Source organism: Rattus norvegicus, chromosome 11, assembly GCF_036323735.1.
Source record: "Rattus norvegicus strain BN/NHsdMcwi chromosome 11, GRCr8, whole genome shotgun sequence".
NCBI lineage: Eukaryota > Metazoa > Chordata > Mammalia > Rodentia > Muridae > Rattus > Rattus norvegicus.
The window spans coordinates 90,141,895-90,163,744 of record NC_086029.1 but is presented as its reverse complement, the minus strand read 5'-3'; the positions used below and the strand labels follow the sequence as shown (position 1 = coordinate 90,163,744).

At 45.1% G+C, this 21,850-nt stretch overlaps 1 long non-coding RNA gene across 1 annotated transcript; it reads right to left on the bottom strand.

Moving 5' to 3' along the window:
- Positions 1-1,246: 1,246 nt before the first annotated feature.
- On the bottom strand, positions 1,247-10,848 carry LOC103690608 (uncharacterized). Its single transcript, XR_005491440.2, has 4 exons — positions 4,770-10,848; positions 3,755-3,834; positions 2,355-3,233; positions 1,247-1,870 (listed from the first exon to the last, which is right to left on the bottom strand). It is a non-coding gene; the product is annotated as an uncharacterized LOC103690608 (long non-coding RNA).
- Between the last annotated feature and the right edge of the window lie 11,002 nt (positions 10,849-21,850).

Here is a 21,850-nt window from a genome sequence, read left to right as displayed (position 1 = left end):
TAAGCATTTCCCAAGGACAACATTGTGTGGGGTTCCAAGAGGCTGGGCCACTCCCTTCCCTTCAAAACTTTGAAGGTAAGCAAGTAGCAGTGGAGCATATTATCAAGTCCAATCAAGGCAGGCAACTGGGTCACAAGAGGGAAATAAAGGCTCCTGACTGGAGTGATGAACTTAGTGAATGGAAAAGGAGGTGATGTGCACACGAGAGCATCTAGAACAGTAAGCTAGGCTGACGATGTGGGCAGAGGGCAAGACACAAAGAGAAAAGAGATGAGCTCAAGCCAGGATCAGGCCAACTTCACTGGTCCTCTCAATACTTTCAGTCCCAAACATGAGTGGCATGGCTTCTCAAAACCTCAGTTTCCCCCTCAGTACAACACAAGCCAAGAATGTTCTCTATAAGGTGACTAGTGGAAGGCTGGGCCAGGAGCATTCCCCAGGCTAGCAAGGCAATGTAAATCATAGTTATTTATAATGGAGCAAACCGAGGCTCTGAAAAGGCATTGCCTCAGCCGCCAAGCACTCCCTTCCCTCTGGAATCCTGAAAACCTGCTGCCTGCTGCAGGACTGTGCCCAGATCCCAGCTGGAAGCAGGCTTATCTCTTCTCAGCTCCTGGCGCTTCTTCTCATCCTGCCAGGATGCTCTCCATACAACAAACACTAAGCTGCCTGCATAATTCCACCTACAGAAGAGAACTCGCTGAGCCTTTCTGCCCTCCCCTCTCCAAGAACAGAGCTAAATGCTGCACACCCAGGTCATGACAGGTTCCTTTCCTGCACCTTCGGCATCTCACCAGGAAGTCCTGCTCAGGCTAGACCTTCAGGGATGAAAATGCCTTGACTTGGGAAAAAACCCAGTGCCCACCTCATCTCCTAACATGGACCTTCACTGGTGGTGTTGCCCCTTCCTGACCAGGCTTGCATTAGGGACGAGGGATTCTGACACCCAAGAGCTAATGAGCAAGGCAGGGCTGGGGTAGCAGGGGGCTCTGAAGGAAAAGAAAACTGTTCTAATGTAAACAGAGAAAGGCCACATTGGTTTTAACTTTTAAATCTTCTTCTAAATGCAAATGCAAATGAAGACATTTTTCAAATATAATCATATATGTATGATCAATATATAGATGTGTATATATATATATATATATATATATATATATATATATATATATATATATATATGGCTCACTCTGTGGCCTGAAATTTACTATATAGTAAATATAGTTAGCTCAGGCTAACCCTAAACTCTTAGTAGTCTCAGCATAGCCTCCTCAGTGCTGGGGTTAATGGCATGTACCAGCATTCTTGGCTGTCTGATTTTATTTTTTAATCAGACCTCACTTATACAACTGTTCTCACTCACTGGTGACCCTTGAGGGGACCTGAGAGAAGTCCAAGAATGGTGTTTTCAAATGAGTACATGGGTGCATCTGGAATGGTTACGTCTTATACAGGCTTTGGTTTAGAGCCCTAGAGGTCTGGGACAGGAGCTGAGGATCTCTATTTCTAGTAAGTTCCTAGTTAATATGGGTAGGTGCTGACTCAGACACCCAATTTTAAGTAGAAAAGGTGTGAAGCTCTAATTACAGAGTTTGGAAAACTATGTCTTTAGGATAGCAGTGAACCTCCCCACCCCTCATCCCCAGAGATGCTAAACCCTGCCTTCTGGATTGAACCTCTCCACCAACTCCATACCAGGCTCTTCATCTTACCCCTCCCTAGCTCCTGCAGGCTCTGGGTATCTATTGTCCAACTGGCAGGCTAGGGAGATTCCTGAGAGTCCTGCCACGAGGAAGAGCTTTAAGGCACAGCCTTTACTCCAGCAGAAGAGTACAGAAGGTCAGAGACGTCCCCCAATCTCCACTTGCCACTGGAACACACACAGAAAGGAGAGGGGAGAGAGGGGGAGGGGAAGGAGAGGAGGGAGAGGGAGGGAGAAAGAAAGGAAAGAGGGAGGAAGGGAGGGAGGGAGAGGTGTGGGGAGACAATTCCAGCAGACACTCTGTAAGGAGGCTCTTGGGAACAGTCACCTTTCCTAAGCCCAGCTGATGGAACTCACTTGCCTCTCAAGCCCTCTCTGCCCCCAAGTCTACCCCTTTGGGTCCCAAGATGCTCCCACTAAGGTCAAGAGTATTTTTAGTGATGCCATGTGGCCCATGCTTTGCCAACCGTCCCTGGACATTAATCTTGGATGCCACAAATGCTAGATCTCCTGATCCAGTTGGCCTAGAGGCAGTGGGGACATCTGAATGCATTGGAAAATGCAGTCTGTGGCCTCTTGAAGGTTTAACCTGGATGCTGTGTATGATATAAAAACAATACAAAACAAAACAAAACAAAAAACCAATACCTACTATTTGGAACATTTTCAGGCTTTGGAACATTTCAGCATTTACGGAGCATTTCCTTTAGACTTCCTGTGGTTCATTTTCTCAGGAGGCATGCAAGAAAGATAAGAAGAATCTATTCTCATTCATATTAGTGGGAGAGATAATATGGCATAGCTTGTAAGTGTTCCACTTGGGTCACTTAGCCACCAGACCTAGTCTGGGACTTTTTATAACCCCTTGGAGCCCTATTTTGTTTTGATCTTGAAATGCCCTCCTGTGATGAAATTCTTGCCACTGATGCATTGAGATCGCTTTGGGTGTATCAATGAATCATGCCAGCTATGACATCATTGATGAATTAACTCATTGATTGAGGGGTTCACAGTTTGATGGGCTATCAGGAGGTGATGGAAGTAGGATCTAGTTGAAGGGTCATTCAGAGTATACCTTCGGTAGATCTGTCTTGTCTCTAGACCACCCTTGGTGCCCACCCCTTCCTTGCTCTCCTCTTCCCTCCCTCCCACATTGTCCAAACCTCTCCTTTCCATCTACTACGAGATGAACAATTTTCTCTAACACATGTTCCCCCCCATGATGCTCTGCCTTACCACAGTATGTGTGTGTGGGGGGGAGGGCGGTGAATGACAATGGATCCAAACTTAAATTATTTATTTCTGGTTATTTTGCCACCATGTCAGAAAGCCCCAACTCTAACCTTTGCTCCTTTTTCTATATTGCTTTAAAAAGCAAAAGCAAGAGAAACAACGTCTATAGATTGTATTACAGACACGGGTTCAGGCTGGGACATGACCGAGCGGTTAAGAGTATACTCTACTCACGTGAGGTAGCTCACAGTCACCTGTAACTTCACTTCCATGGGAACTGATGCTCTCTTCTGGCTTCCTGTTGGCACACAGATTTCAGGCACAGCCCCACCCCCATCTTCATCCCACATCCCACATCCCCACCCCAAATCAAAAACAAATAAAAAACAGAGATTAGTTTTGGTTTTTTTGGTTTTTTTTTTCGGGCCTTGCGCTTGCTAGGCAAGCGTTCTACCACTGAGCTAAATCCGCAACCCCCAGAGATTAGTTTTAATGTTCTTAAAAAATGTTAGAGTAGAAACAAGAAAGAGACATTAAAAGTGTGCAAGGGAAGAGAGGTTAAAAGAATAATTCTTAGAGGTGTGAGTACAGTTGAGAAAATGTAGGGGAGGGTCATATAACCTGAAGATTATTACAAAAACCAGGTTCTCAGCCTGTCCTCAGCCTGAAAGAACAAAGGGAGAAGCAGCTCCAAGGGTCTGGAGAATACTAGAAACAGGGAGCCTAGTAATAGCAAAGGGTTGTGGAGGGAAGCCGCCACAGCCAGCTGCAGGTAGCTGAGGGGAGGAAACAGCAGCCTGCTCTTTTCTCCCACCTCACCTTTCTTCATAGCTCATCTGACTCCAGCCCAGAGCCAAAGGACCCTTCCGATACCCACAAAATCCAGTGTCCTGGAGAAGCTGGGAGAAAGGTTTGAAAACAGATTAGAAAGTCTGGTAGTGACCACCCAAAATAATAGCACTACCTATGATAGCCAAGGAGACTGGAGAGAGGACAGCGCCCGAAGTCCGGGGACAGACTAGTTCTGTCCTACCAGAATAAAGTTCCCAGCTCTGCTCTGTACTACCAGAGTAAGTTTCCCAGCTCCACTGCAACTCCCTTGGAGCCAATCTGGAAATGGGCCTCAGTAGAGCTCAACAAAACCCAGACCAACAAATTCAAGAAACCTCATGAGCTCTACAAGTAGAAGTTAGGGTTCCAGCCCCGGGTTTAAACCCCATTTGGACCATTCTATGCAGTCCCATGGTATAATTCCTTAATATCTCTGAACCTCTCAGACCTGAAAATAATATCACTAATAACATTAACCTCTTTGCTGACCTCTCAGGATAGGGTGGCATGTGGCACACTGTGGATACTGCATGGGGAGTTGCAAACAAATGCCATTCACACTGAATGGCCTGGGCCAGCTGAATTTCACCGGTTCTCTGCGAACGTATCACTTTCCACACCTGGATCTTAGGGGGAAAGTCTGAAAGGCTCCAGCCAATGTGGTCCCTGTAAACAAAATTCCTACAAATGATTAATCAGCTGCTGGAGTACAAATTCAAGTTTTTAAAGATTCCATTCTTCAGTAGGAAAAAGAAAAGCCCACTGGCAGGCAAAGGCAGGACCACACAGGTCACACTGGTCTCTTTTCTTCACCCTCACACTGACACAGCGATTCCTCGCAGGTGACAGGTCATATCCACATGACAGTCAAATGAGATGAAGAGTAAGGAAATGTTTTGTCAGTTATTAAACTTTATCCCAGGGCCTATAAGTTCCATCACTAATGAGGACTTCAAGGACATGGTCAAGTGGGAATTCTTCACTTGAGCTAGCGCATGAGTACCTGAGAGCATCAGTTATGGTCACCATAACAGCTGAAGGAGACCACTGACTGAGAACAGGATTCTGGGAGTGCAGGACACATGGCAGATGACCCTAGGAAAGACTAAAGTTCAGGACATGTCAGGTGGCTAGGTGCTGGGATGTGCACAGCCCAGTCAGACACAGGCAGGAACCCCCAGCCCAGAGAAGCTAATGGACTTGGTAGAGCTCTTTCTGAAACTCGGTTTTCCAATCCTTCAGCAACTGGGATTGGAGAATAGCCTCCAACATACATGTTCAGATGTGGACCCCAAATAGTGAGACCGTAACATGTCTTGTTATCCTGAGACACTAAGCCTCATAACCCTCAAATTGGAAGGCAATCTCGGTGGCTGTGAGAGGAACTCCAGCTTCTGGATGTCCAGACAGAGCACCTGTCGGACACACCCCACTGAGCTCATTCTCTTCTGCATCTTCCTGCCTCTCCTCTCTGTGTCTCCTGCTTTGAGGGCTCGGTCTCTCTATTTACTCCGTGATCCCACTGAGACTTCACTGAAAGATATGTGGCATGTGACATCAGAACACAGGCTCAACCCAGGGAACTGTTCTGGGGGTAGGTGGTATTCAGACTTTGGAAAAACTCCCAGGTCTAGGAGTACTAGGCCACCTCGCCTAAGTTACTTAACTTCTCTGAGCTGTCTTTTCCACCTCTAGGTGAAAGTCTATGTATAGAACTTCTAAAAGACTTTGTTAAGACTTGTTTGGGCTCTGAAGCAAGTACTCAGTGAAAGGTCACAGCTATTGTAGGCAATGTGAGATACACACAACTAATCTAAGGCCATTCACCTTGTTGGAAGACCAAAGGCTACAAGCTAGATGTTCTAACAATAGGCCCACATTCTTCCCTGTCTACGGCCTTCCTGGCCACAGTGTTAATCTAGCCTTTATCCCATTGACTATTTCATCAAGCCAGGAAATTTTGAAACTGTGTCCCTATTACAGAACCTTTCTCATTGTGGGGCACTAGAGGTCCCCTGCCTCTTCAACTCACGTAAGGTCGTTGCTATTATCGGACCATCTGCCTCGGGCTCCTGGCTGAGACAACTGAGGACTCCTGCCGTCTTCTATCCCTGCTTGGACTTCTGCCTCCCTCTGGTTCTTATCTTTCGGAACCACTGTACTCATCATCGGCCACGGCCTTATCTCTCTCTGCCTGGCTTAGATGAGGCCTGTTTTCCAACTTGATCAGCTACTGGTTTGCAAACTACTGTGAGTCTGGGGTCCAGTGGGTCTACAAATCAAGCCAATTCTCTGTTTCCCTATTGGAGTGGCAGGAAGCCAAGGCTAGAAACACTTAAGTTAACGGAGGCAAAATATTCATGACACAACCACCTCATATTTAACAGCCAGCTGAAGATAGCCTGTTCCTAACTTTGTGCTTATTCTACTGAACTACATAGTCCAAGATTCCAGAGTTGGCATTATGTTAGAAATGAGTTATCAGACCTTCTTTAGTTTGGTGGTCTTAGAATAGCAACCAGAAGATGGTGTGGCAGGGGAAAGAGTTCAGAGATTTGGACTCTGTAGTCAAGCTGCCTGGGCTTAGCTCTAACACTGACGGTGAGGCTTGATCTCATGGTTTCACATCCCCTTGCCTCAGTTTCCTTATTTGTAAGAGAGATGTGGGAATCATGTATGAGAACTGAATACGTTATTCCCAGCCAGGGAACTCACAGAGGAGATGAGGATCTCCACATCCCCGCTTCCACTCTGCTGGATGGTCCAGCAGATGGTACTACTGTTTCGGGTCCAAGAAGTTCTTAGAAAGGACCAAGGCATAGTGTGATCGTCAGTGGGCAGACCCTTCTAGATGAGGAAAAGTCACTATGGTCTTTGCTTCCACTGTAGCATTGGGCTCTCTTGTCCTGTGAGGCTCTTTGGGACCCCAGGGGGTGGGGGTGGGTGGGTACCAGTGTATCCATCTGGGAGTCCCATCAGACGCCCTAGATAGACTCAGCAGCTTGTTGGGCACTCACAGTCTCTTGCCCTGCTCTGTCTCTCTGATCTCCCTTCTGTTTGATCTCCTGGGGGTGGATGATGACTCAGAACAGCCTCTCTTCAGTCCCACCCAGGTAGTCTTCTTCAGATTTTAAATCCAATAAAAGAACTCAGTGATTCATTTGCTGCAGCCTTTCTGAGCTTTTGGGCCTGGGGTACCAAGGATGGCTGAGAAAAGGCACAGTGAGGTCGGAAGGCAGAGGGCACAGGGAGGAGTGCTTTGTGCTGCAAGGCTGGGTAACAGGAAGCCCTTGGGATACCTGTGCAGCTTCACCAGAGTAGGTTGTGTCTTTGGTGCTCAGAGTAAGGGGTAGAGAGGCAGTTGTTAAGCCCTGGGCTGCTACATTCTCTACCTCAAGTCCCTATCGCCTGTCAATACTCCAGTCTCTGACCCCACCCTCACCTAACTTCACAGGTCAACTTCCTGTCCTTTTCCAAAATCCTCAAACTCTCCAAGCTCCTTCACTCAACTCAAATTATAGTGTTATTTCCTTCTTCTCAGCTGTATCCCTCCATCAAAATCCACCTCTAACCCTTTCCTTTCTGGTGGTTCAGAGAAAGTTACTTAACCCCATCGGGTCTCACTTTCTTCACCTACAAAATGGGGTCACTTCAGAGCATAAAGAGGAAGTAAGATAAATAGCAACCACAGAGCACAGTGTCTTCAATGCCAGAAGCCCAGTAAAACTTAGCAGAAATCACAATAATCCAAATAATAAAGATACGGATACTCAGTGGCCTCTTTCGAAAGGTCTTCTGTGATCTCACTTCTAAACTCTACTCTCCCTCCTCAAAGGTTGATACCACGCATCCTCCTTAATCTCTTTCCACATTAAATTTCCAGACAGGGTCTCTTGCTGACGTCACACCCCACCAATTCATCTAGACTGGCGAGACGATGAATTCTAAATATCCTCCTGCTGCTCCCAATCCCACCCTCCAGTGCTGGGGGTGCCTTGATTTTATGTGGCTGCAGGGAACCACACTTGGAGCCTTGTGATTATACAGTAGCCATTTTACCAGCAGAGCCATCGCCCCACCTTCATATTCTTTTGGTGTTTCTTTGTGTGTTTGCTTTGTTATTTCATGTCTGTGGCCATTCCATATTCTCCAAGGACTGTTAAGGATTGTAGCAGCACTATTTCTGAATCCTTCATCCAATCTAAGGTCCTGGACACTCTCACAAACTTTACACTATTTAGAGGTTTCTCTGGACACCGAAATGAATGCTTAGAGCAGTGGTTCTCAACCCTCCCGATGCTGTGACCCTTTAATGCAGCTCCTCATGTCATGGTGACCCCCAACCATAAAATTATTTTTGTTTCTACTTCATAACTGTGAATTTGCTACTGTTATGTATGGTAATGGAAATATCTAATCTTCAACCCCTGTAGAGTCTTGACCCACAGGTTGAGAACCATTGACTTAGAGAAATTTAGTAGCAACACTGACTTCTGTGGAGGAGTTGGGGGAAGGGGTGTCCCTCTTCAGGAATGGAATAGATAGAGCAACTTGCTGTGGAATGACTCTGCCTCCATGTATATACATTCTAGCCTGGGCTACCCAAGGGACCTAGTAGTCAATTTAGTGAACTTCAGCCTCATGTCCCAACACACAAAAGCCAGAACCAGTGTTGCTCTTTTTGATAGGAAGTTTAAGGGTAAGCGAGTTCAAGAGAGAAAATGCATCGATCACCGAGAATCTGCTTGGAGATGGGGGAAGAGCAGGGCAGATGTCTTACTTTCTAAGAACGAATGGAAATGAAAAGTGTTTGTGATCCCAAGCTGATGGAGCCCTGACACCAATTAGGAAATTCTCCTTCAAGTCAACCGAACACCACAGCATAGGAGGCATAACCTCAGAGGTGTCCCAGATTTCTTTTTTTTTTTTTTTTTTGGTTCTTTTTTTTTTGGAGCTGGGGACCGAACCCAGGGCCTTGCGCTTCCTAGGTAAGCGCTCTACCACTGAGCTAAATCCCCAGACCCCCAGATTTCTTATTCATCCGACCTACACAGTTGTCTCTGCCCCAAGACAAATGTATTTGAAATTTTCTAGGTTGCCATCATTGCCAGAACTTAGAGCCCAGTCACAGAACTCTAGGGATTGGGTCAGTTCACATCACTATCCTTCTGCATTCCAGTTTGAAAAGACAGCCTCAAAGAGGGGTCTGGATCTGAAAGAAACTCCAGGCATCATCTAATCTGCTTCAACACTAGTCCAGAAAGGAAGACTCACCCCAGCAAACAGTGACAGAACCAGGCCTGGAATGCAGCTCTTTGGCTCTGAGTGTATGCACTTTCCACTCCCCCCAAATGCCCCCGATGGCTGTCAATCCAAGGACATAACCCCTGGAGAAAAGAGGTTGTGAAATGCTTCCACTTGAAGTCCAGGCCTGGCTGCAGGCCCAGATGCTTCTCCACCAGCCCTCACAACCTAGTTTGAACTCAGATCCCAACCTGCTGGGATTGGATTAACCCTTCTCCTCCCTGCCTTCCCTACCATCCTTAGACCACTTCTCACTCACACCCACTACACCACTGAGCCAGGGCCATTGCAGCCTGACATGCCTTTGTCATCCGTCCATAATTGCTTACCAACACTGAGAAACTCGAGCTCAGATGTTTGTTTACATTCAAAGCTAAAGAATCAGCTTTGTAGATTTTCCCATTCGCTAGAAGTTACTAGAGATCTTCAAGGATCTGGGTTCTTTGACTCTAGATCCTCAGTTTTGTATGCCTCCAACTGATACTTGCTCGACTCCGGTGACACTGGGAAGAACCGGGAAGGAAACAGGAAGAGGATCCATAACAAGAGATTTGTCCTCCACCATTCCTCCCTCCACCCATCCCCAGGGCTGTCAACCTCCTGCAGCTTTCCTCACAGCCGCCTGGCTATTTCATTATCTCCTGTGTTCCATAGCTTCATAGTTTACAATGTGTTTTAACATTTCTCATTGCAAGTGATATCAGCACTCTCCGGGGGGAGAAACAGGACAGATTTGCATAGTAGTGAAGAGGCCTCCGTGTGCACTTACATTCATATCTGGATTTATATCAACAAAGGTTACACACTTACAAAGCAGTACAGTAGGGGGCTGGCAAGACTGCTTAGCAAGTAAAGGCACCAAGGAGAGGACTGACTCCTACAAACTATCTATTGTCCTGTACAAACACTGGAAAGCACATGTACACACACACACACACACACACACACACACACACACGCACGCACACGCACACACACGCACACGCACACACACATTCATTAGTTAGTTAAAAACTTTTAAAGACAGCAGTATAGTCCAACTGACTCCATGCTCAGAGCCCCTTTGATCCTCTTTATTATCCAACTTGCATGTCCAATAAAATGGAAAGCTTTCTACAGTACTACTGCTCTCAGATGACTTGTCCGTCCACACACACTCAGCAACGTCTAAACACCCAACACTTACAACTGCAGCCATTCATTTGAAGTCTCCTTCTACTCATTTACAGTGGTGGCTTTAGAATGTCCTCCCAACATTATTTCTAGAACATCAGCCTTTAGAGGTTGCTTAAACCCCACAGCATGCACGTGAACCTCTGGAGTATTGCACTGGGTTTCACTTCAACGCAGACTTACCTATCACAAAATACTACCCCTGAGAAAACGTTTCTGGATTCATCCCAGCTCACAGCTTCCTCCTTACATGCCAATGCTTGACTCTTCCACAGCACTCGCTCTCTGGGACTTCCGTGCAAAGGAACACCGGGCAGGCATGCCGACTGCCTCTGCAGGCTGGGCTAGTCAGCTTTCACCAACTGGACGCCAACGTGAGTCACCTGAAAAGAGGGATTCTCGCTGGAGAATGACTTCCATCGGACTGGCTCGTGGGCATATCCATGAGGCATTTTCTTGAATAAGATGGTTGTGAGACTGCAGAGCACACTGTGGGAGGTACTACGCCGGGGTAAATGGTCCTGAGTTATGGAGTAAAGCAGGCTGACCGTACAAAAGCTGCAGAGTTTTAAACCACACAAAAAATCCTAGCACTGAGAAGAGGAGGTGGATGCAAAGCCCCACTCCTAAGAAGCTACTTGGGATTGATAGCTTCCGGGAAGGGGAAAAATCAGTTTTCTCCAATAGAGTGTCACTAGGTCTACCAAATCACAGTGCAGGGCAGGCCCCATGCCCAGGAATAGTGCTCCAACACTAGACAAACTCCTTGCTCTTTGTGGGTTGTTGGGGTTCTTTTTGGTTTTGATTTTTGGGGTTTTGTTGTTGTTTTTTTATGGTATCTTTAGGTTTAATGATTTTGTTTTTATTCTTGGGAATTTGGGGAGTTTTGTTGAGTTTTTTTTTTCTTTAAGAGAGAAAGAACATAAAGTTAGGAAGAGATGAGAAATGAGGAAAATTTTTGACTGAAACATATAAAAATTTAAATAAAGATTAAATTTTTAAAAAATAAATTGGGAGCGCTTACCTAGGAAGCGCAAGGCCCTGGGTTCGGTCCCCAGCTCCGAAAAAAAAAAGAAAAAAAAGAAAAAATAAATTGGGACCGCAACTTTTGATCATAAAAGAATTAATTATTATTATTATTATTATTATTATTATTATTATTATATTCAACTTTCTAATAAATGAGTCATTTGGGGAGATTAAAATAAAAGGAAGAAGCAAAGGAAGTAAAACAGACCCAGCCAAGCTGTGGGGAACCACCAATCAGCAAGTGTTCCTTCATGGCTTCTGCCCCCAGGGTCCTGCCTTGAGTTCCTGCCCTGACTTCTCCAGGCGATGGCTGTAGTGTGGGAAAAGAAAGCCAAATAAACACTTTCCCTTCCTGAGTTGCACTGAACCGTGGTATTCATCATAGGAACAGGAAGCAAAACAGGACATGTGCCCTCTTCCACCTCTGCCCAAGGCTGGGCTTTGTGAGCCAGGAATGGGTTGATTCTGTGCATCTCACGGTGATGACGTATTACAATATCAACTCAAGATCAGCCTTGAATAGGCTTCTCATTTCAGGAACTGAGAGAAACAGAAAAAGATAAAATAAAATAAAATTATGGAATGACCCTTTCTCACCAAGGAGGTGGGTTAGAAAGAAAGAATCACAGTATTTCTGGTTCGGAAGGGTTTTATAAAATGACCTTGGATCATTTCTTCATGGAGCCTCAGTTTCTTTAGCTGGAAACCGGTGATTAGCCTTAGCCATTCCAGCCCTAAGGATGAGAGGTGGAGGCGCTTTGTAAGGACATTGTAAGATAGGTGGTTAGGCACCTGCTGTAGCATCCGTCTCACATCCTGCTCCAGTGCGTGCCTTCCGGATCTGTAGAGAGCAAACACTGCCTTTTGCACCTATGCTTCTGACTTATGCCATTCTGATGCTGGAAGTGCCCACAATGGTTGGTCTATTATTGGGTTTGGTTAAATTGGCATAGGAAGGTTAAAACCAGCAGAACCAGCACCAACCTTTTAGTTTCCCACTCCAGGAGCCAGCCTCAAAAGACAATTTCTAATTTCTTGTTTTTATAAATACAGTGGGTGTGTTTGTTTCTTCGCAACACACTAAAGGAAAATGGACTTCTCATCACAAGACTGGCTAGTCTGTCTTTCCTGAGATAATTCAGCCCTACTCCCTAACCTAGGAACATTTGCTCCAAACTGGAACTTGAGCATTGAAATTCAGCCTAGTTGGGTGGACTCTCGGTGCCTCCCCACTTTCCTGTCTGAGCCTTGATGTCCTGCCCTGGAACAAATGTCCATGATTCCAAATGGGGTGAACCTTCAGGAAGAGCAAGAGGGCTGCGAGGGAGGAGTTTGGGGCTCAGGAACACCCAGTTTCTTGCTCCGGAGTCCATCTCTGCCTCTGAGATAGTCAGAAGAATTTATGCCACCCACATTTGCTTTATATGTTTATTCATCCTTTGAAGTGACTAATTAAATTCCACATACTAAAGACATACAGCACGATGTTTTGATACCACTACACATTATGGAATGACTAAATCAAACTAATTAATGTATGAATCACCTTATCGTTTTTATAATACTGAAAATAAATTCCTTGCAATCTTTTAAGAAGACATTATATTATTATCCTATATTAACTCTGCTCACCAGGTGCAATAATATTCTTTACTTTCTCTGTGTAACTGAAATTCTGCATTCTTTTTACCAGTCTCACCAAATCGCTTCGATAACCTCTAGAATGACCATTCTCTTTGCTTCTATGGTTCAGTTTTTGAGATTGTAAATGCCATATTGTCCCCTTGGGGTTCAGGGCTCCCAAAGTGTGACAGGCTGCAGAGGGCTACCCAGCTCCCCTGACACATTTACACCCTCACTTCACTTACCACGCCCACCAACTCTAAATCAGCCAAGATATTTTAAACCTTGTTTTGATCTCCTTTGCATATCAGTTACACTATTTCTGAGTGTGTTTATTTTTATTTTTTTTTCCGGTGGTGAGCACATTGCTTTGAGCCCTCTTGTAGCACGTTTCCACTTCCTCTCACTTTCCCGCATGCCTCTGCGACCTGCAGGCATGTGGCTCAGAGCAGGCTGGATGGTTTTCATAGGTCTGGGAACTTTGCTGTAGCCAGGGGACATAGGTGCTTCCGCCTCTGGTGTCCCGTCACTCCTGACATCTGCAGAGATGAGATGAAATTTCACTTGTTTCCTTTGGCCCATCTTCCAAGGAATTCCCAGTCTGATAGAGGGGAAAGACACTGAACTGCACAAAACAGAGGCCAGGGACCTACTCCTAGCTCTGACGGTGACTTTGAGAAAAATCCTCATCCCCTTTAGGTTGGACTTAAAATTCACAAAGCTCCTGTGTTTCTGTGCTACCCGGAGACTCACCAGCATAAGAATTCTGCAGCATCAATAGCAAAGTAACTGTATACTAAGTGTTATTTGTGTCTAGGACTGTGAGCCAATGCATTAGAGATATTGCAGGATTGAGCAAGCATTTTAAGAGGTGGTTACCTAGAGGATTTCTGGGAGGATCATGTGTTCTATGACTTGTGGGACATGCGTGCTAAGCCCTGTGAGTTGTGCTGTGACTGAGCCACTCCGCGCTCCTCAAACAGCAGCATACTCAGCTAGGAATATTACTAGCCCAGTACTCACACTTGTTCTCACTGGTTACCAACTGTACTACTGACTCTGACTATGTTGGGCATTTGTTTCGAAAGCTCTAGCTTCAATGGTCACAATTCCTTAACTATCCAGGGAAACCAACAGCATCCTGCCTGTTAGAAACTAAGTTTTGGAGTAGAAGAGCAGGGCAGGTAAGAGGTGCCTGCTGAAACCAGATCATGAGATTCAGATAGAAATCTCCATTCACCCTCCTTGCAGTTTGGGACAAGTTGGAGCCTTTGAAAAGGAAACAAAGCTGTTTGACCTGCATAACACTGCGAGAGATAACTCCCCTCACCAGTGTTAAGAGCTCCATACAGCCAGCTCCACTATTACTGGTGCTAAACAGGAAATGAAAGGTCATTTTGTCCTGTCCTCTCACTTGAAAGAAGAGGAAACTTTGACTCTACCTGTGTCACACAGATGGTTCGTAGCTGCGCTGACTAGAACTTTGATTTTGATTTTGAGGCAGTATCTCTGTCTGTAGCCCCGGTTTTCCACAAACTTGCAGCAAGTCTCCTGCCTCACTGTCTATAGCATTTTCTTTTCTTTATAAACAGCAATGGGTTCCGGAGTTTTCAGGATGGACTTCCCTTCCCAGAACATATTTAGGAGATAAGAATGTTCCTATTTCCTTTAAGTTAGTTTAGAAGTTGCCTTAAAGTAGTGACTTGAGAAGGTGGAAGGCTCCATTTGCCTTGTGTTTTAAGTGCAGGGTCAGGGGCCAGCTTCCTTGGCTTGAGAAGATCTGGGGACGGGTAAAGTGACTAATGTGACAGATCCCAAAGCTGCCAGTCTCCCATCCAGAAGTCACATCTTACAAATGAACATACTGAACCTCGGGACAGAATGTTCAACAGCAAAAGGAAGACTTGAGGCTGGTGTCCTTTCCCAGAACCAAAGACAGAGATGGGGGACAGAGACCGACCGATCCCCCCGTATAACGAACAAATCTACTGCTTTCAACGCTAACTCCTCATTTAGATGTTGCCACAGGAAGCTTTAGCTGTCACCTTGACATTAACCTGAGTCACCTGGGAAGAGAAAGGCTCAGCTGAGGACTCTCCTACATCGGAGTAGAGGGTGGGCATTTTCTTCATTGCTGATTGATGAAGGAAGTTCTAAGTAGACTGTGGGCTACATCATGCCTAGGCAGGTGGAACGGCGCTGTACAAGAAAGGAAGCTGAACGTGTGCCCGAAAACAAGCCAATGAGCAGCCTCTCTCCACCGGATCTTCCTTCCATGGTTCTCGTTTTCAGGTTACTGCCTTGAGCTTCCGCTGAAATCAACTCTTTTCCTCCTCAAGTTGCTTTTGGTCATGATGTTTATCACAGCAACAGAAGGCAAACAAAACACAAATGTGAGTCATCTTTCCCTTCCCAACCTTCCTTCTTTTCCCCTCTAGCCACAAAGAAGTCACTGGACATAACACATGCAGTTAATGATGACTTACTGGACAGTCATTGCAAATCAAATTACTGCCACGATTGTAGGAATTTCTATTGGGCAGTGTTGTCTATACAGACAATACATTTGCAAAAACTTAACAGAAACATTGGCTCTGGTGTCATATTATCCACCCCCGAAAGTAAAAATTAAAATCAGCGTGGCATTACCAATTCATCAAAGAAAGTGAACCTTTTCAGGTATTTAGACCTAAGAAGAATCCCATGTGGTATGTCATGCAAATATTCGTGTACTGGCAAGGCAAGAAATGCAAGAGCCTTACAGACAAGGCAATGATGAATTTTAAATTTAGTTTCTGTCAAAGTTGAAGGTATTAGTTCCTGAAACTTAACTCATTGGAACTAAGACTTCGGAGAAATGGTTGGAATCTACAGGAAGATCTTAGAGACTTGGCTGAAGTGAATTTACATGCATAATGAAGCCTTGTAATGAGGCCTGAGTGGCAAGATGAAACAGGTAGGGTTGGTCTGGAAGGCAAGTCTCCAAACACAAGGCAAACCATACACAGAGGTTCTGAGTTGGAGGAGCATTAGGAGGTATGAGAGGGAGAAAGCTCAGTGAATATTAACTATGAAGTAGAGAGCTAGATGAAACCAAGCAAGGTGTCGGAGCCAGATCAGAAAGGGCCACATGTTTCATGGTGACCAGTCCATCAGGAAGGGGACTATCTTACAACTTCAGAAAAGTCATTCTCGGAGCTGAGGACACAAATCATCAGATGGCGTAATACAAACTGTAATCCCAGCACTGTAACCTTAGGAGGCTGAGGCACAAGCATTCTAAATTCTCAGCCTGGGTTATGGTTAAAACACTAAGCCAGAGAGTGAAACCCTATCTCAAAACAAATGTAAGAAGTGCGGGTGAAGGATGAGTGGAGAAAATCCAGTCACTGTTCTATGAAAAACTGGCTTATGGGGTAGTCAAAAATAGGCAGGAAAAGTATGAAGATGGGTGGGAATAAACTAGTCACCACTATGCGGATCTAACTGCATGTCTGCATATAGAAGAATGTAAAGGGATTGATATCCATCATCCTGCACAAAACTCAAGTCAAAGTGGATCAAAGACCTCAACATAAACCTCAACCAGATACACTGAATCCGATACACGAGAAAGTGGGCAATAAACTTGAACACGGTGGCACAGGAAACAACTTCCTGACCAGAACATCGATAGCATCAGCACTAAAATCGACAGCTAATAAATAGGACCTCATGAAACTGAAAAGCTTCTGTAAGGCGAAGGATACCATCAATAGGAAAAAACCACCTACAAAATGGAAAAAAGTTTTCACCAATCCCATATCCAACATAGGTCTAATACGCAAGACATATAAAGAACTCAAGAACTAGACATCAACAAACTAAATAAACCAATTAAAAATAGAGTATAGATCTAAAAAGAATCCCTAACAGAGGTGCCTCAAATGTCTGAGAAACACTTAAAGAAATCCTCAACATCCTCAGCCATTGGGGAAATGCAAATCAAACAACCTTGAGCTTCCACCTTGCTCCTGTCAGAATGGGTAAGATGGGAACACAAGAGAAAGCACATGGCGGAGAAGATGGGGAGCGGGAACAATTCTCCACTGCTGGTGGGAGTTCAAGTGTGGGCAGACACTTCAGAACTTAGGATGGCGGTTTCCCAATCAGAAAATTGGGTATCGATCTACCTCATGACCCAGCTATACCACCCCTGGGTAAATACCTGAAACATGTTCCATCCTGCCACAAGGTCACTTGCTCAACTATGTTCATAGCAGCTTTATTCATAGTAGTCAGAAACTGGGAACAACCTAGATACCCCTCAACTGAAGAATGGATGTTTTACAAGTGATACATTTACACAATGGAATATTATTCAGCTGTTTAAAAGAAATGGCATTATGAAATTTGCAGGCAAATGGATGTAAGTAGAAAAACATTATCCTGAGTGAGGTCACCCAGACCCAAAAAGGTAAACATGGTATGTACTCACTTATGCATGGATATTAGCTATAAATAAAGGAAACTCATGGTATAACCCGCAGATCCAGAGAGGCTTATCCACAGACATGCTGTAATCCGCACATAAGAAGTGTTCCTGGGAAAGGGAAATAGAATAGATTTCTTGCATGGACTGGTAGCGTCTGGGTTGAGAACAGGAGGGATCGGGTGTGAGGGATAGAGGGAGAGAATACATGGAGAAATGACTGGAATTGAGGGTCATTTCGAGGACCAGGTAGAAATCTAATGCAATGGAAACTCCAAGGAGGCTACAGTGGTGACATGAGTGAAAACTCCTAGTAATGGGGGACATGAGCCTGCACATCATCTGTAACTAGGCAGAGCCTCAAGTGGACCCAGCCACAAAACCTCCAACCTACTGTTTTTCATGCCTACAGGATGTGCTGGTACCAGAGCCTAGCATAGTTATCATCAGGGAATCTTCGCCTAGCAACTGATGGGAATAGCCACAGAGCCCCACAGTCAAACCTTCAGTGGAGCTTGAGGAGTCCTGTGGAGGAGGTGTAGGAAGGCTTGGAGTAACCAGAGTGATCAAGGGCACAAGAACACGGCCCACAGAATTAACTGGCTGAGACTCAAGTGGGCTCACAGAGATCACAGAGCCTATAGGGGTCTGACCTAGGTCCTCGAAATATAAATTATAGTTGTATAGCTTGGTGTTCTTGAGCAATTTCTAACAGTGGGAGCAGACACTGTCTCTGACTCTTTTGCCTGCCTTCGGGACCCTTTTCCTCCTCCCGGTTGCCTCGACTAGGGTTGATGTGAGAACATGTGCCTGGTCTTATTGTAGTTTGCTATGCCATATTTGGTTGATGGCCTTGGAGGACTGCTCTTTTCTGAGGGGGAATGAAGGCAGGGCAGTTGATCCAGAGGAAATGAGAGGTGAAGAGGAGAGACCTGAGGAGGGAGGGAATGTAATATATGCAAATGAGGTGGGATGTGTGAGAGAAAAATAAATGAAAGGAGAAAATAGTCAAAAGTATTTCAGATGTAAAGCCAGCATAACATGAATGATTAATTTAGACGGAACTTGAAAATGAAGAAAATCAGCGTGACTGTTATCTGCCCTGTCCCCTGCCAGGGTAGACACCCCTTATTGTGAGGAGCAAGACTCAAGAAAGAGGACTCAGGAGCGGGGAAGAATTAGCCTGTAGTGTATGTAGTGTGGCTCCTGGCGTGTGTGGAATGCCTATTACCTGCAAAGACAGAGCTCTCAGCTTGGAGCTCAAAGGAGAGTCAATAAAAGATAGAGGTTTGGAACGGTTGGAGTATAGAATGGTATTTTAAAGCCATGAAATTTAGAGAGCACCCAGGAAGAAAGCACACAGAAGACGGTCTCTGAGCACTTCAGGAATGTGATGTAGAAAAGCTGGAAAGGTGAGGTGTGCTGTTGATCTCTCGGGATCCCTGAAGCTCAGAGGAGAGAGTGTTTAAAGAGGCTTGAAGGCACAGCATTGTCATGTTAGCCCAGTAGATTTTGGCTTTGGGAGTATGTAGGTCATTGGTAAGCTTGATAAAGGCTGCTTAAGTGGCGTGATGAGTCGGAAGAAAATTAGAGCAGAGTTGAGGCCAGAACGGGAGCTGAGAGAAGTACAGACAGGAAATGTAGGTGTGTGTGTGTGTGTGTGTGTGTGTGTGTGTGTGTGTGTGTGTGTGTGTGTGTCAAAGAAGCAGAGTGGAGGGACATACAGGTCAAGGGGGAGTTACTGTTTGTTTTTTTAATGGTTACTGAGGTGTGTATATTTTAGAACAAGAGAAATCTATGCAACAGGAGAGAAATGTAGGAAAGGAGATGAGATCCAAAAGAAAAACGAGTGTCACTCAGATTAGCTGGAGCAGCAGAGGTAGGAACTGACACGGGCAGGCTAAGGAGCTGTTGATGGATGCAGTACTTCTTCTCTGAGAGGTGGAAGGGAACGTCATGACCCATGAGAAATGGGAGGGCAGAACGAGTCAGAAACAGTATAGAGGCCAAGATGTGGGAACGCTGGTCGAGAAACAGAAAAGAGAATTTTCTGGAAGCGATGTGGGACCCACAGAAGTTTGCGATCGCCTATTTAAAGTAAACGGATCAGCATAGTCTCCGACGTTTATGCTGCTGAGGAGCAAGTGGAGTCTGAGGCACGGTGTTGCACCAGATGGGGCTTTGCCAGACACAGTAAAAGGGAACCCTGTGGGGAAATGAGACTGCTGGAGAGAGTGGTTATGGTGCAGAGGAGGTTTGGATTAGGGAATAAACCCAGGAATCATCAATGTTCGGCTCATGTAGCCTCACTATCTGCCAGGAACCATCAGTGTGCTCTGGTGTCTTTTGCCCCATAAGGAAGCTCATTACTGGTTTCCTCTGGACCCCGCCAGATTCAGAAATCCCCACCAGGGTTGTGATTGCAGCCAAGTCTCATGCATTCCTTAGACCTGGGAGGCAATGTGGCTGGCAGGAAAGAACCTCAGACATGCTGAGAGGAGACCTGGGCTGGGGTCACTTTCTGTGGCATTTAGCAGATGGATGGGTTCTTTCCCTCCCTGGACCGGTTCCCTCTTGTGGTAAGCTCCCAGCCCAAACTGTAGTTAGCCACACAGATCTGATGAGATGGCAAATGTCAAACTTCTTACTTACAGGGAGGAACTAGGAGAACAGGGAAAGTTACCAGATTTGCCTGACGCTATAAGGAGGCGCCGATCACAAATCTAAGGCTCTTACTGCTGTGAGGTTTTGATTTCAAATGTCAGCGAATATAGGTCAGCACGGCCCATAAGCAACCTGCCTTAAAAATAGAAACAGATGAAATTGTCACAAGGAAAGGCAGAGCATTTCAACATCGGCCATGGGAAGCTACAAGCTCTTTGTGCAATGACCAGTCAGCCCACAGCCAGCACCGGATGTTGCTGCAGGCGTCCCTTCGAGGCCCTGCAAACAGTGAGAGCCAATCTAGAATCATTCCACAATCCTCTCAGTGCCTTGGTCTTTCCAAGCCTCTATCACCATCTCTGCAAAGTGGGGAGAATCCCGCTTCCTACTCAATCCCATTGGGAAGATGAGATTATTTTTTTTCCAAGGGACAAGAATAATAACTGAAAATTACGTTTGATTGCTCTGAAAAGTGGCTGGTAACAAAAGTAAAGTGTCACTCACTATTATTAAGTGTGAGGCAATCCCTCCCACCCCCTCCTTGTCCTGGGGCTAAGTGCAAAGCTGTGTGTATGTGACAGGCTATTTTTAAATTCCCATCTCTGGAAACATATGGTCCTGCGCCATGCCAAAGAGAGAAAAATGACCTGCTTAGGTCTGTTTGCTTGTTTGATTTGGTGGAACATTGTCTGTGTTCCTGAGAAAGATGTCTTCTGTTCTAAACCTTGAAGCTGAGTGGTAAAGCTCCTCTATGCTGTCTGGAAGAGTCCAGGCCTCAAGGTTGGCTTAGGCACCTGAGTTCTAACCTGGGAAATGATGTATGTACACAAATTTTCTCCAGGTCTCTCTGTATTGACGAAGACGTTGCTAAGTTAATGGGATGATGCAGTAATCTATAATTTTTTTCTGTAGTGTTCTGAAAGTTTTGGCCACTCCATGGCAATAGTTTAGCTGTAATGATTTTTTTTCAAATACTAGGCCATCTATTTCATGAAATACAGGGGGTTCCTGAGCTTTGGGATTTCCTATAAAATGAAATGGCTCCCCTCATGGGTCTTCTAGTGGCATGCCATTATTTCTTGTGTTTTCTGTTTCATCAATAGCAACTACTGTTGACTGAATCATTTTTCTAACCCAAATATGATGATGTCATCATTGTCTTTAAATATGCTGGCCTTTAACATTTTATTTTATTTTATTTTATTTTTGCCACGCTGGAGCTTGAACTCGCCGTATGAGGCAAGGAGCACTCTAGCACTCCAGCACTCCAGCACTCCAGCACTGAGCTCACTTCTTATTTTTTGTTAGTTCATATTGATGGTACACCCCAGTGGATTTCAGGATGCCATTTTTGTCTACATGTGGATTGTATCTTCCTGCTGCTTTCTCTTTCTAAACTGTCTCTCTTTTATTCTCACATTAATTTTAAACATCTAGATTCTTCATAAAAGAAGAAACACATCATTAATTATCCTCATGACTCTGGATTATTTTGCTTAACATGCTATTTAGTTCCATCCACCCTCCTACAAATGACAGAATTTTGTTCTTCTTTACCGCTGAATAATATTCTCAGTGTGTAGACATACTGAGTTTTCTTTACCCATTCAGCCACTGTAGGCTCTCGGGTGTGTAACGAGGAGTGGTATAGCTTGATCATATCGAATACTTCAGCTTTTGGTGTTTGTCAGGAACATCCATGCTGGCTTCCATAATGGCTGGACTAGCTGACATTCCCAGCGATAGTCTCCAGAGATTCCTCTGCCACACCCTCCGCGTAGTTTATATGTGCCCTTTAAGTGTGACCTAGCCTTACCTTT